Source organism: Myxocyprinus asiaticus, chromosome 12 (assembly GCF_019703515.2).
Source record: "Myxocyprinus asiaticus isolate MX2 ecotype Aquarium Trade chromosome 12, UBuf_Myxa_2, whole genome shotgun sequence".
NCBI lineage: Eukaryota > Metazoa > Chordata > Actinopteri > Cypriniformes > Catostomidae > Myxocyprinus > Myxocyprinus asiaticus.
The window spans coordinates 29,733,696-29,747,012 of NC_059355.1; the positions used below are offsets into that span (position 1 = coordinate 29,733,696).

The window sequence follows — 13,317 nt, forward strand, 5'->3', positions numbered from 1 at the left end:
TGGGAAATTAACCTTTAATTGCCATTTAAACCTGTGTGTGTCACCTTGTGTGTCTGTAACAAGGCCAAACATTCAAGGGTATGTAAACTTTTGATCAGGGCCATTTGGGTGATTTCTGTTATCATTATGATTTAAAAAGGAGCCAAACAACTATGTGATAATAAATGGCTTCATATGATCACTATCCTTAAATAAAAGACAGTTTTTTTTTTTTTTTTTTTTTTTTTTTTTTTTTGTTTGCATGATCAGTCATATTTTCAAAATCAATGCCAAAATTTCACAATTTCTGCCAGGGTATGCAAACTTTTGAGCACAACTATCAAGGTTATCAAGGTTACTATCTATCACTAACTATTGCCTGTTAATGATAGATAGTAACCTTGATAGTAAATTGGGATTTCAGAGGTGGGGGAACTGTAAAATCGGATGATGTTGTTAAATAATAAAGTTTTAATTAAATACAGGGGTGTCTAAATATGGATTTATTAATAGGCCTATTTGGTATGTAATTCATATATTTGTATGTTTTTTTGTTTGTTTGTTTTTTTCAGATGAATCGATTTGTTTTACTGGGATGATGATTGGTCTGTTATTAGTCAACTTAATTGTGAAAATACATAATTACATGGAATATTTGGTTTAGTAGATGACAAAAAAATGAAGGATAAAATCACATGTATTTCATAAATTTAATAAAAATCAGATGACAGCTGGGACAAATTACCTTCTAGGCCTAGGTTGGGGGTCATTTTATAGAACTGGCTAAATTTATATCTAATTTTACAATTTAAAAGTAAATGCTTATTGTTCTTAATAGGGAAAACAAACACCTTCACCTTCTAGTCATTAGAAACATCTGTTCTGATTTTTCACAGCTCTGAAAATGAAATGAAACTACAAGCTTCATGATCTGTGTAGTCAACATGTGTTAAAACGATTTTTTTATTTAGGAGGAAGTCTGTGGAGTGAATGATGGAACATTTAAAGAAAAGTGTTACATCTCCTGTCCGCCTAAATGTGGATTATTTGTGAAATTGTCATCTTGTCAACCTGATGACAGTTTCTTTGGTACAAAGGAGAAAGTGTTTAATGGACATTCTGGTAAAGACTTGTCTTGTTACAATGGTCTGTGGATTTTGTGGAGTTTCATTGTACAGTGGAGTTCAGTTCTCACAAGGGCTGCGCTGGTAGATTGTAGCCATGAATAATATTGTAATGTTGCCACCTAGTGGAAGACAGACCTATAACAGTTGCATTTTACATCATTGTACCACTCTTTTTCTCTATAACAGATCATGATTAGGCATTGGCTCTGGAGAATGTACTACTTGTTAGATCAGAAGATGTGTCGAAGTGATTGGTTGGCCGTATGAAGACCATTCAGGGTCACTGCAACTCCTGTTATATGGACTCTGCCCTGTTCAGGTGAGAACTCAACTCAGTTCATGTTGAAATGCTAGGAATGAACTTTTCTCATTTACTGCATACTGCAGGAATGAATCTTACGTGAATCATCTCAGTAGCAATTGCCAACACAGAGACATTCTGAGTTCTGTGTGTTTTTTTTTTTTTAATTTTTAATTATTTTTTTTTATTCTTCACCAGTTTGTTTTCCTGTTCATCAGTCCTGGATTCTCTGCTTTTTAAGTCCACACAAAGTGCAGACCAACCCATTCAAAACACTCTTCTGAAAGACATAGTCAACCCTCTCCACAGGTCAGCTTATGGTTTAAAGGGATCGAATTCTGTCAGTATATTCTCACCCTCATGTTGTTCATGTGACTTTCATTCTTTTATGGAGTGATAGCCTCAGTTAGCATTCACTTTTGTTGTATGGAAAAAAAAGAAGATGCAAAGTCAGTGAATGGTGACTGGGGTTTGGGACAATATATGGATGAGTAATTGATGACAACATTTTCATTTTTGAGCAAACTTTAAAGCAATAGTTTACTCAAAAATGAAAATTCTCTCATCATTTACTCACCTTCATGCCTTCGCAGATGTATATGACTTTCTTTCTTCTGCTGAATTCAAACTAAGGTTTTTAGAAGAATATTGCAGCTCTTTAGGTCCTCACAATGAAAATTAATGGGTACCAACATTTTGAAGCTCCATAATCAAATAAAAGCAACATAAATGTAATCCATGTGACTCCAGTGATTAAAGGGGCCATCCTTTGAGGAATACAATTTTTCTTGAACTTTTAACGCACAGTATAAGAGCTCATTTTACTATTAAAACATACTTTAAGTTTCAGAACTCAAAACATCCTCCTCACTGCAAAAAGAGCATTTGTTGAAACCAAGCTGCCAAAACAACACATACTCTACTTCCTCCATATTGTGATGCTACACTGTGGTAGACATTTGCATCTGACCACCTCCACAACATCACATCAATGCTTACTCTAGGTGTGTTCGACTTCATGCAGCACTGCGCAGACCAGTCAGTGCCAGACTTGAAACAGTGCATGTCGGATTCAAATTTTATCCAACTTTAGACAGCGCCACTGCCACATCACCGTGATGTATGCTGTCAAAGTACTGCGAGAGTGATTCGAGAGCAGCCGCCTGGCAATGGCATACTTCACATACTACTCTTGCTACTTCTGCGATATCAATCTGTGGCAGAAATAGTAAGAATACTATGGTAGAATGCTATTACAAAGGTGTTTATTTTGACATCTCCAGTTTGGCGAAAACTTTCACAAATCTGTGTTTTTATAACAGTACATCATGTTTATTTCATGTCATATTATGTTTATCATAGTAATATCATGTTTACTCATACATAAAAACAATTCAAAATTATTAAAAATTCGGACTCCTTTATTGATATTAAAATAATATAGGCTTTTATTGGACTTTCTTCTTGTACACACAGCAGTAAATGCAGCACATAACCTTTTCAAATGAATAATGTTTCTGGTTATTAGATGTAAAATTCTAACTGCTGTCTATCTGAATTCCAATTCTTTTGCATTAAAGAAAACAAATATCACGTTATCTGCGCATGACTGATGTATGTTCAGTACACGACGGGAAGCACAAAACTCCTACCCCGATTGCAACAGGCGAATCTCGCCGATCGGAAAGTCCAGGCACAGTTTAAGTCAAACACACCTTTTTCCTTTAATCACTTCCATAGCCCCGCCCGACAGTGATGAGCAGTGAGATGGCAAGGAGAGAGCAGGTCAGTCAAGAGCAGCGTGCCAATCATAATAGTGGGTTTAGTGTGTTCATTTTCCTGTCAAGTCTTAAAGTAATAATTCACACAAAAAATGGATGGCATGAGGGTGAGTAAATGGGTAAACATTTTCATTTTTGGGTAAAACTAATACTTTAAAGGAGAAGCAACACCAAAACAGAGCATTTCTGACAAGGGTCAGAATTAGGGTGGAAAATTAAAATGTTTTACAAATATATGACTGTTTTTGTGTGAAAATCTTGACTAATATTATGTCAACTTCAAGGAACATATTAAATTAAAAAAGGCATGTCATGGCCCCTTTAAATCTATATCTTCAGAAGTGATATGATAGGTGTGGATGAGAAACAGTTCAATATTTAAATCCTTTTTACTATAAATTCTCCTCCCTGCCCAGTAGGTGGCGAAATGCACAAAGAATGCAAATTCAAATAATAAATCACATGTATTTCACATAATTCAAAAAGTATGTGAACATGATAGTGGAGCTTGGTAGTAAAAACGGACTTAAAATGTATCTGTTTCTCACCCACACTGATCTTCTGAAGACATGGATTTAACTATTGGAGTCTTATGGATAACTTTTATGCTGCCTATATGTGCTTTTGGAGCTTCAACATTTTGGTACCCATTCACTTGCATTGTATGGACCTACAGAGCTGAAATATTCTTCTGAAAATCTTTGTTTGTGTTTAGCAGAAGAAAGCAAGTCACACACATCTGGGTTGGCATGAGGGTGAATAAATGATGAGAGAATTTTCATTTTTGGATTTTTGGATAGCAAAACTGAAGTTCTGATTCTCAGCCCCTCCAAGTCCTCTTTTCCTGGACTGGTCGACCAGCTAGGTCTGCTGTCGTTAAATGTGCAAGATCATGCAAGGAGCCTTGGAGTGATCTTAGACTCACCACTACTTTTAAATAGACAGATCAGTGCTGTTGTTAAGAGCAGCTTTTTCCATCTGAGATCAATTGCAAAAGTAAAAAACGTTCTCTCTAAGTCAGATCTAGAAATTGTGATTCACTCGCTAATATCGTCAAGGTTAGATTACTGCAACTTATTGTATACCGGACTGCCTCAAACTGCCTTGTCCCATTTACAGTTGATCCAGAATGCTGCCGCTAGACTCCTTACAGTGTCTAGAAAGTTTGACCACATTACACCAGTATTAGCATCCCTACACTGGCTTCCTATAAATTGGAGGATAGATTTTAAAATTCTGCTCTATGTATGCAAAGCTCTATCTGGTCTCGCGCCTCAATATCTCTGTGACCTTTACTCTCCTACTAGAGCACTTAGGTCAGCTGACCAACTTCTGCTGAAAGTTCCTCGTTGTCGCTACAAATTGAAGGGCAATCGTGCATTTGCTATTGTAGGCCCCAAACTCTGGAACAAGCTTCCGCTTCATATCAGGACAGCTCCGACGCTCTGCCTTTTTAAATCTTCTTTAAAAAAACATTTTTATTCATTTGCTTTTGAATAAATTTTAATTATGGATATAGATTTTAGGCTTAGGTATTTAGTAGTATTTATATAAGGGTATATTATGCTTATTATGTTGTGATCTAAATGTGTGTTGTAAAGCACTTTGGGTCAACTCCTGTTGTTATCAATGTGCTCTATAAATAAAGGTTGAGTTGAGTTGAGTTGAGATTAACTATTCCTTTAAGTTCAGTTTTACACCTTTTTCTTTAAAATTGAATTTTGAAAGCAGTTCCAGTCATCCTCATAGCACATATATTAGCTATTAGGAGAATATAAATAACCTGTGCATTTTGTCTTATTTTACAGACAAGGTTTTGTGCCAGACAGGAGTGTGATGAAGCTTCGGCAGCAACTGCAAAAACGTGGCCACTGCCCCACTTACACCACAGATGAGAAGGATATGCTTCTGTCTTGATGTCATAACACTATTCAGCTCGGTTAAGTATGTCAGGTTTCATACAGAAAAGTTAAAGGAATTGTTTACCCAAAAATGATAAGTCTTTCAACATTTACTCACGCTTATGCCATCTCAAACTCGTATGACTTCCTTTCTTCTGCGCAGCAAAAACTAAGATATTTTGATGGAGATATGTTCTGTGTTATATTCACATCATATCTCCATCAAAATAGCTTTGTTTGTGTTCCGAAGAAGACAGAAAATAATACGAGTTTGAGATGGCATTTATGCAGTATTGATTTCATCCTGATGAGTTCCTCTCTCTCATGCAAGAGGTTCTGCCTCTAGATCCTCCACTTAAACTGAGGTAGAACACCTTTTCATTGTCTGTCCTTTAATTATACTTTTCTTCTGCTAAAAATGGGTTGGCTCGAACTATTAAGACAGTACAGGGCTCAACATGAAGGATTTTTCTGCTGGTCCACAGTAAATTTATACAGTACTTGCCCTGCCAATATAAAAAAATAATAATAAATAAATACAGCCTATTGTTATATTGTATACTGAATTACAATGAAAGCAATTTATTACATTTTTATTAACAATTTATAATTTGCTTTCATTTGTAATTATTGTAATTGTAATATATAATTTTAAATATATCCTTTTAATTATATAATTATAATTTTTATACCGGGGCATCCTTATGTTGGACGCGTAATACCTTCTTTTTATTAATACATTTACATAATTTAACCACTTTTTCTGCCTTTAGGAGCCAGTCAGGTAATAAAGGTCAAGATAAAGTGCAAAGCTGTTAATTCTACCAAACCTTTATGGATTACAACCATCCTTTGGTCCTGCCAACGGTTAAACAACTACTGGAACATTCCTTTACAGCAACAGTCTTAAACTATCAGAGGTACAGTCGTTCTTCTCTGTGTGTGTTTTGTGTTTTTGATGGGTGAGAGTCTCCTTTAAGTTGTGTATTTGCTTGTGCAAGTCTACATTAGATCTGCAGATGGTGCTGTTTATCTCTGCTTAAATATTTCTAAAGTAAATTGTGGCCTAAATGGTACAATCAACCTGTGTGTATTTCTCCTTAAAACGGATCCACAATCTAGAATGAGCTGTTATTCAGAGTATTTATTTACTGTTTTATTCTTTATTCATCCAGGTCCTGCCTATTTGATTCTTACTATTCCTCGCTGAGGAAAGAGTTTCAAAATGTTTCCAAAAATCATTCCTTCTACAGAGCTGGATATCACTGGTCTTCTTTCTGATGGTAACCTGCCGAAAAATGTATACAAATACAAAGATGTCAGGATGGTCCCAGTGTTGTGTTTCCCTGTTTCTGCACTATCAGGTTTTCTAAGGTGTGGATGTTTACATACGTTTGTTTATTAGGTCCTCAGCGGTGTGTGTTTTGTGGTCATCTGGCAAAAGAGGAGTGTGCTGATTGCTTCAGAGATCAAGTGTTTAGTGATACAGCATTCAAATACTTCTGTCTGAAATGTCTGCTCAGCTAGGAAACTAAACATAAATTTTGCATTTATCTGCTTACTCTTGATATTTAATTGTATAATTATTAATTGCAATCTCTTGATTAGAAAAACAATTTGAGTTTTTATGCAAAATAGGATATGCAAAGTAAAGTGCAGATCATTTCTCTTAGATGTCAGCAAAATATGATATGATATTATTTTATATTATATTATATTTAACCCTTTTGGATATCTGAAGCCAACCCACAACACATACCTCAAAGAAAAATTAAATTATGTGTTTTATGTGCATATTGCACTCAGGTTCACTCTCACCAGCAGTGTCAGTGTCACAAACCTAGCACCCTGCAACTTCCTCAGGGCTACTGTTACTCACAGAGTTCAGGGGCTAATACACACACTCCTCCACGAGAGAAACTAGAGCTGTTTGCTGTGCTGTGCATAGAGACCAGCCACTATGTGTCTTTCGTTAAATATGGACCACAAGATACTGACTGGATCTTCTTTGACAGTATGGCTGATCAGAAGGGTAAGTGTTTGTGTGTGGAATCTGTGCTTGACTAAAGTTTAAGATTTTGAAATGTCTGCGAGCATCATTCTACCGAAGTTTGCACATGTTAGAGTCATGCATTTACCTGTTTGTAGGTGAAAAAGATGGCTACAATATCCCAAAGGTGAGGACATGTCCTGAGGTTGGGAAGTACCTACATATGTCTCCGGCTCAGCTAGCAAATCAGGTACCTTGAGAGATGGACGGTGTGGTGAAAAGACTCTTCTGTGACTGTTACATGTACCTTCACCAGAGTCAGAGTATGTCTGTTTATTAATGATTAAATCAATGCTGAAGACAGACATGCACAAACAATAAATAAGAACTCGCTATCTGATTGTCAATGACTAGGTCTGCTTAGTAATGGATTGTAATAATTACATCATAAAACTAAATGCTTCTGCTCCACATTTGAGCATTTATTCAGTTCCCAAAAATGTACACTTTCTGTTGGAATCAATTTCCTATGATAATAATGACTGAGTGAGTGATTCATGCTCTTTGAACATGCTAGATGAGGATGGTGATATTCTTTAACTGATTTAGACTTGAATAAATCTAGTTCAAATGTGTTTTATGTATTTAAGAAATGACAATGTAAATATGTGCTACTCTTGAAAATCTTTATTATCTTACCAGAATGGAAGGATTTTTTTTTTTTTTAATTTTTTGTTTTTACTATAATCCATCACTGAACTGTGAGCAGACCTACTGTAGCTTGCTGCCTAATTGTTATATGTAGAAAGGGGGTCAATACATTTTTGTTTATGTTTAATAATAAAGTACTTTTAATACTGAGAGGATAAAGGGATAGTTCACCCAAAAATAAAAATTATCACATCTGGGTTGGCACCCCATGCCATCCTAGATGTGTGTGACTTTTTTTCTTCTGCTGAACACAAACAAAGCATTTTAGAAGAATATTTAAGCTCTGTAGGTAAAAAAACAAACAAAAAAATAAATAAAAAGAATCGCCAGACATCAATTAATTATACATGCTCTCTCTTGAAGATTGGTTTACGTTTTTGTCCTATTATATTTTATTTAAATCCAATAACAAAGATTAACTAATAAATACATATATTTTGTAAGTGACACTGTAATGAGAAACAACATCCTCTACTTCCTCTCTCTGCCTCGGCGAGGGACACATAGATCTGATAGATCTAAGCTCATTACATTCCTCCCTTTACCAAACAGGGATAAACCTAGATGAGTATTTGCTTGTTTGTGTCATTCTCTGTTTTTACACCATCATAAAGCATCTGTGAAGCTTCAGAGGAACTGTAGTTGTTTAAACAGCAGAAGAGGCAGCAAGGGAACAAAACAGAGCAATGGCATCCGTACTGAATAAGTTAAAGTGGTTTGTGCTGTGATAAAGCTTTTACACTTGGGTTTAGGTAAGCTATAAGGAACAAGCTTCACTTTAAACATTTACATCAAATTGAAATGTTTATTTTCTTCCCTTGCATAAATAAATGACTTCCCAACTTGACGATTTTGCTGCTTTAATCCATGTTTTATAAAAGCAGGATTTCAGGCATACACTAAGGAAAAATTCCCAAGATTGATTGTGTAACACTGGGAACTGTTGAATGAAAGGAGATTTTATAAAAAACAAAAAACAAATATGATTTAAAGATTCTCAGCCTTCAACCTGCAAAGGGATAGTTCACCCAAAAATGAAAATTCTGTCATCATATACTCACCCTCATGTCCTTCTAAACCCATATGACTTCTGTGGAACAAAAAAGGTGTATTTTTTAAGAATAATCCTGCCACTCTTTTCCATATAATCAAAGTGAGCATGGAACCAGCAGTCTAACTCCAAAATAAAAATAAATAAATAAAAAAACAGGCAAAATAAATGATCTGGTCCATATGACCATACACTGTACTGAAGTAGTTGAGTGAACTATTCCTTTAATACATTTTAATTTTTTTTGTCTGCTGCTTACAAACTAAATCCTCTTCTGTTCTGTCAAAGCACCCAACATCCTCTCTCTCTCTCTCTCTCTCTCTCTCTCTCTCTCTTACACTCTTTTTCCATTGCCCGTGCTGTCATTGTGAGCTCTCTCAACTCTTCACTTCCTGTAGAACAAAGAGAATGCATGAAAACACAGCCACCACATGCTATATTCACAAAGCATTGTCAAAGGCAGAGAGAGGAGCAGACCTGTGATCGGCAAGCAATTATTTAAATGCACAGGAAATATACTAATGCTTGACTCTAAATCAATAAGTGCTGCCTGCATGATGGAATCATTATGCAGACAGAGCTTAGCCCTGGGGGTGGAGTCAATGTCAATTGATTTCACCTGACAAATTCAGTTAAATCGAATTACAGTCAGTTAAATATAATTACCTGTAAACAATTGTACCAGGATTTGAAAAAGAAATATTTTATCACCTAATCACTTATTTATGTGGCGAAATTTGGTCTGTCCAGTCCACTTTCGATTCAGTTCACTCGACATTGTGAGAAATTGCTATGGGGATTCCTTCTCCAGCAACCTAGTTGAAGCTCTTGTACAATAACGCCAGTCTTGTGAATGGCAGTGGTGTTTGAACCCTGCCCCTTTAGACGCGGTGTTGGCCTATATAAGAAATCACCATTTCTCCAGAATTTTCTTCCTTCAAGACAGCGACGTCATCTCTCGTCTTGGAAGCCCTCTCTGCTTCACCATCGAGATACACTTCTTTAGTGGACGGGATCTTCTCTGCAGGCGCGGACAGGACGACTTATCGCCTTAGATCCCGAGAGACCACATGAGGAGGCACGGCAGGGCCGCAAGGTTGAGGTGAATGAAATCGAGGAGAAGCAAGCCCTGCAAGCCCCCCAATCTTCCGATTGTAGCATCCTCGCCAATACAGTATACACGTGATGAGCTCCGGCCCTCTATCGGAGCACACGGCCTTATCACGTCAGGTGGATCTGACAATGGGGATGATGCCATGTTCACGCAGCATTAGAAATGGGTGAGTGGGCAGAGGATGTTGCTGTCCCTTCCCCCAGTGAGGGTGAGGAGCGTGTACATGCCACTGATAAAGAGCTGCTTCACATCATCTCAGAAGAGGTTGAGGAGCTCAGTTTACAGTAGTCCCCTCAAGTCTTGCCTAGATGAATGGTCCCTGAAGTCCAGCCACTGTCAAAAGAGTGCAAACATTGCTCGAACAGGGCAGCACCATTGTTCCCAGAGATCTGGCTTGTGTGTTAGCTTGCCTCATGAAGCATTAGCCTTAGAGTGAGAGGACCGCTGTTCAAAACCAGCCATCGACTCAAGCTGACACGTGACACGACAGAGTCATGGAAGTGACACGAAAATGTTGCCTCTGTGTGTTGTGTTCACATAAACAATGTTCTCACGAAAAGCTGGAATGCGCTTGAGACGCACACGCATTTACACTCTGTTTACTCCTCCCTCCCTGCCGGAGTCTGCCGGGAGGTTACTCATATGTTGTTTCTATGTGTTGTGTTCACATAAAGTATTATTCTCACAAAAAAGAGAAAAGCGCTCGTGACGCACACACATTCACATACTATTTCATTCCCACTCCCTGCTGGAGTTTGTCGGGACCGGGATGTTACACAAATGTTGTTTCTGTGTATTATGTTATAAAGAATGTTCTCACACACACTCTCGAAGAAGGGCTCTTCTGCCCTTCACCCTTCTCTTACTTCACACTCTGTGCACAACCGCTTCCAGATGGCGAGTAGCAATCTATCTCCTCTAGCGAGCAAGCCGACGCACATGTTATCCTGCTAACTATGGTCCCGTCACGGGATACGCCACTGTTGCGCAAAGAAATTCACAATCTCCTCGCATAGAACGCAATAGAGTTTGCTCCGAACTGTGTCACCCACAAGGGTTTTACAGCCGCTATTCTCTCGTTCCGGAGAAAGATGGCAGGCTTCAGCCCATTTAACATCTGAGACACTTGAATTGCACGCTCGCAAAGCACCCATTCAGAATGGCATCTCAGAAACAGATTTTATCGCGCATCAACCCTCAGGCTGGTTTGCCTCAATAAGATCTAAGGGGCGCATACTTTCATGTACAAATTGCACCTCATCAAAGGCTGTTTTTGAGATTCGCGTTTGAGGGAACTGCTTATCAATTCAGAGTCCTTCCCTGGCTCCCCGCACGTTTACGAAGAGTATCGATGTAGTGCTCGCTCCATTGAAGCTGAGTGGCATGCACATTTTCAACTACCTCGATGATTGGCTATTGGCTGCCATTTGTACAGCCTGGGTCTTGATGTCAACTGAAAAGAAAAAAAGAAAAAAAACAAAAGCATGCCTTCTCTCTGCCAACAGATCTCCTATTTGGGGGTTTGACTCGACTCTGTGAGTGTGCTTGCATACCTCACAAGCGAGTGCATTCAGACCATTCTTCAGTGTCTGTCTCGGTTCAAACTAGGGGAAACATTTCCACTGAAGTGATTTAAAAAATGCTGGGTTTTATGACGGCAGCATCCACCATCATAAAGTTAGGTCTTTTACACATGAGGCCTCTACAGTGCTGGCTTGAATATTGTGTACCACGACATGCCCTGCGCCAGGGGTGCATGCGCATTGGTCAAGTCAAGTCATTTTTATTTGTATAGTGCTTTTCACAACACACATTGTTTTAAAGCAACTTTACAGAAAATCATGCTTTATATATTAACTAAACTGTAATATCTATAAAGTCTTAGAGTCATCATTGTGTAGTTTGATAAAAAATATTATTATAAAGTGTGTATAAAAATCAATAACTAAGTAAATAAATAATAATTGTATTTAGAACCCCAGTGAGCAAGCCGAAGGCGACTGTGGCAAGGAACACAAAACTCCATAAGACGTTGGATAATGGAGAAAAATAACCTTGGGAGAAACCAGGCTCACTGTGGGGGTACGTTCCCCTCTGGATAAACAGTATGAATATAATGCCAGTATTGCAAGTCATGGTTTAAAATCAGTAAACTAAGTAAGTGTTAAGGGCCAGTGTTTAAACAATGATTTTGTTTTTGATGAGCTGGATCTGGCCGGCTCTGGAAACCTCGGGATATGAATCCTGAGGTTGAGACAGAGAAGCAAATAGAATAATATTAGCTTAGATGCCATTCAATTTAATGCAGAGTTATAAATTATGAGAAGTGTTTCTGGTTCCGGTAGACCTAACTAAAGCGGCATAGCTAGTTGATGGATAAATAAGGTGTATGCCTGGCTGAATAGATGAGTCTTTAGTCTAGACTTAAACTGAGAGAGTGTGTCTGAGTCCCAAACAGTGTTAGGAAGACTATTCCATAGATTAGGAGCCAAATAGGAAAAGGATCTACCTCCTTTAGTGGATTTTGATATTCTAAGTACTATTAACAGGCCATAATTTTGCGATCATAATGAACATGATGGAATATAGCATGGTAGGAGCTAGACCATTCAAAGTTTTCTAAGTAGTAAACAGAATTTTAAAATTAATACAAAATGTAACAGGTAGCCAATGCAACTTGGTTCTAGTCAGCACTCTGGCTGCTGCATTTTGAACCAATTGAATTTTATTTATTGAACTTGCAGGACATCCTCTCGGTAATGCATTACAACAATCTAGTCTTGAAGTCATAAACTCATGAATTAGTTTTTCAACATCAGCAAAAGAGAGCATGTGTCGTAACTTAGCAATATTTCTGAGGTGGAAGAATGCTGTTCTACAAACACTGGAAATTTGGACAGATTGGTATCAAATATAACACCTAAGTTCTTCACTGTAGAAGAGGACATAGCAGTACATCCATCGTAAGTCAAATTATATTTTAGCAGCTTATTTTTAGAGGTTTTTGGTTCAATAATTAGTACCTCTGTTTTGTCAGAATTGAGTAGAAGGAAATTTATGGCCATCCAATCTCTGAATTCATTGATACACTCTGCTAATTTGGAGAATTGTGAATTTTCATTGAGTTTAGAAAAAATATAAAGTTGGGTATCGTCGGCATAACAGTGGAAACTTATTCCATGATTCCTGATAATAACTCCCAGGGGAAGCATATATAAGAAAAAAAAAAAAAAAGCAGAGGCCCTAAAACTGATCCCTGTGGCACTCAATACTTAACTTTACACAGACAAAGTGGTAGCAGTCTGCTAAACAGGACCTAAACCAAGCTAATGCAAGTCCACAAATAACTCCAACATAATTCT

At 37.5% G+C, this 13,317-nt stretch overlaps 1 pseudogene; it reads left to right on the forward strand.

The window, feature by feature from the left end:
• The first annotated feature begins 577 nt into the window (after positions 1 to 577).
• LOC127448778 (ubiquitin carboxyl-terminal hydrolase CYLD-like) lies at positions 578 to 8,306 on the forward strand (annotated as a pseudogene).
• The last annotated feature ends 5,011 nt before the right edge of the window (positions 8,307 to 13,317 follow it).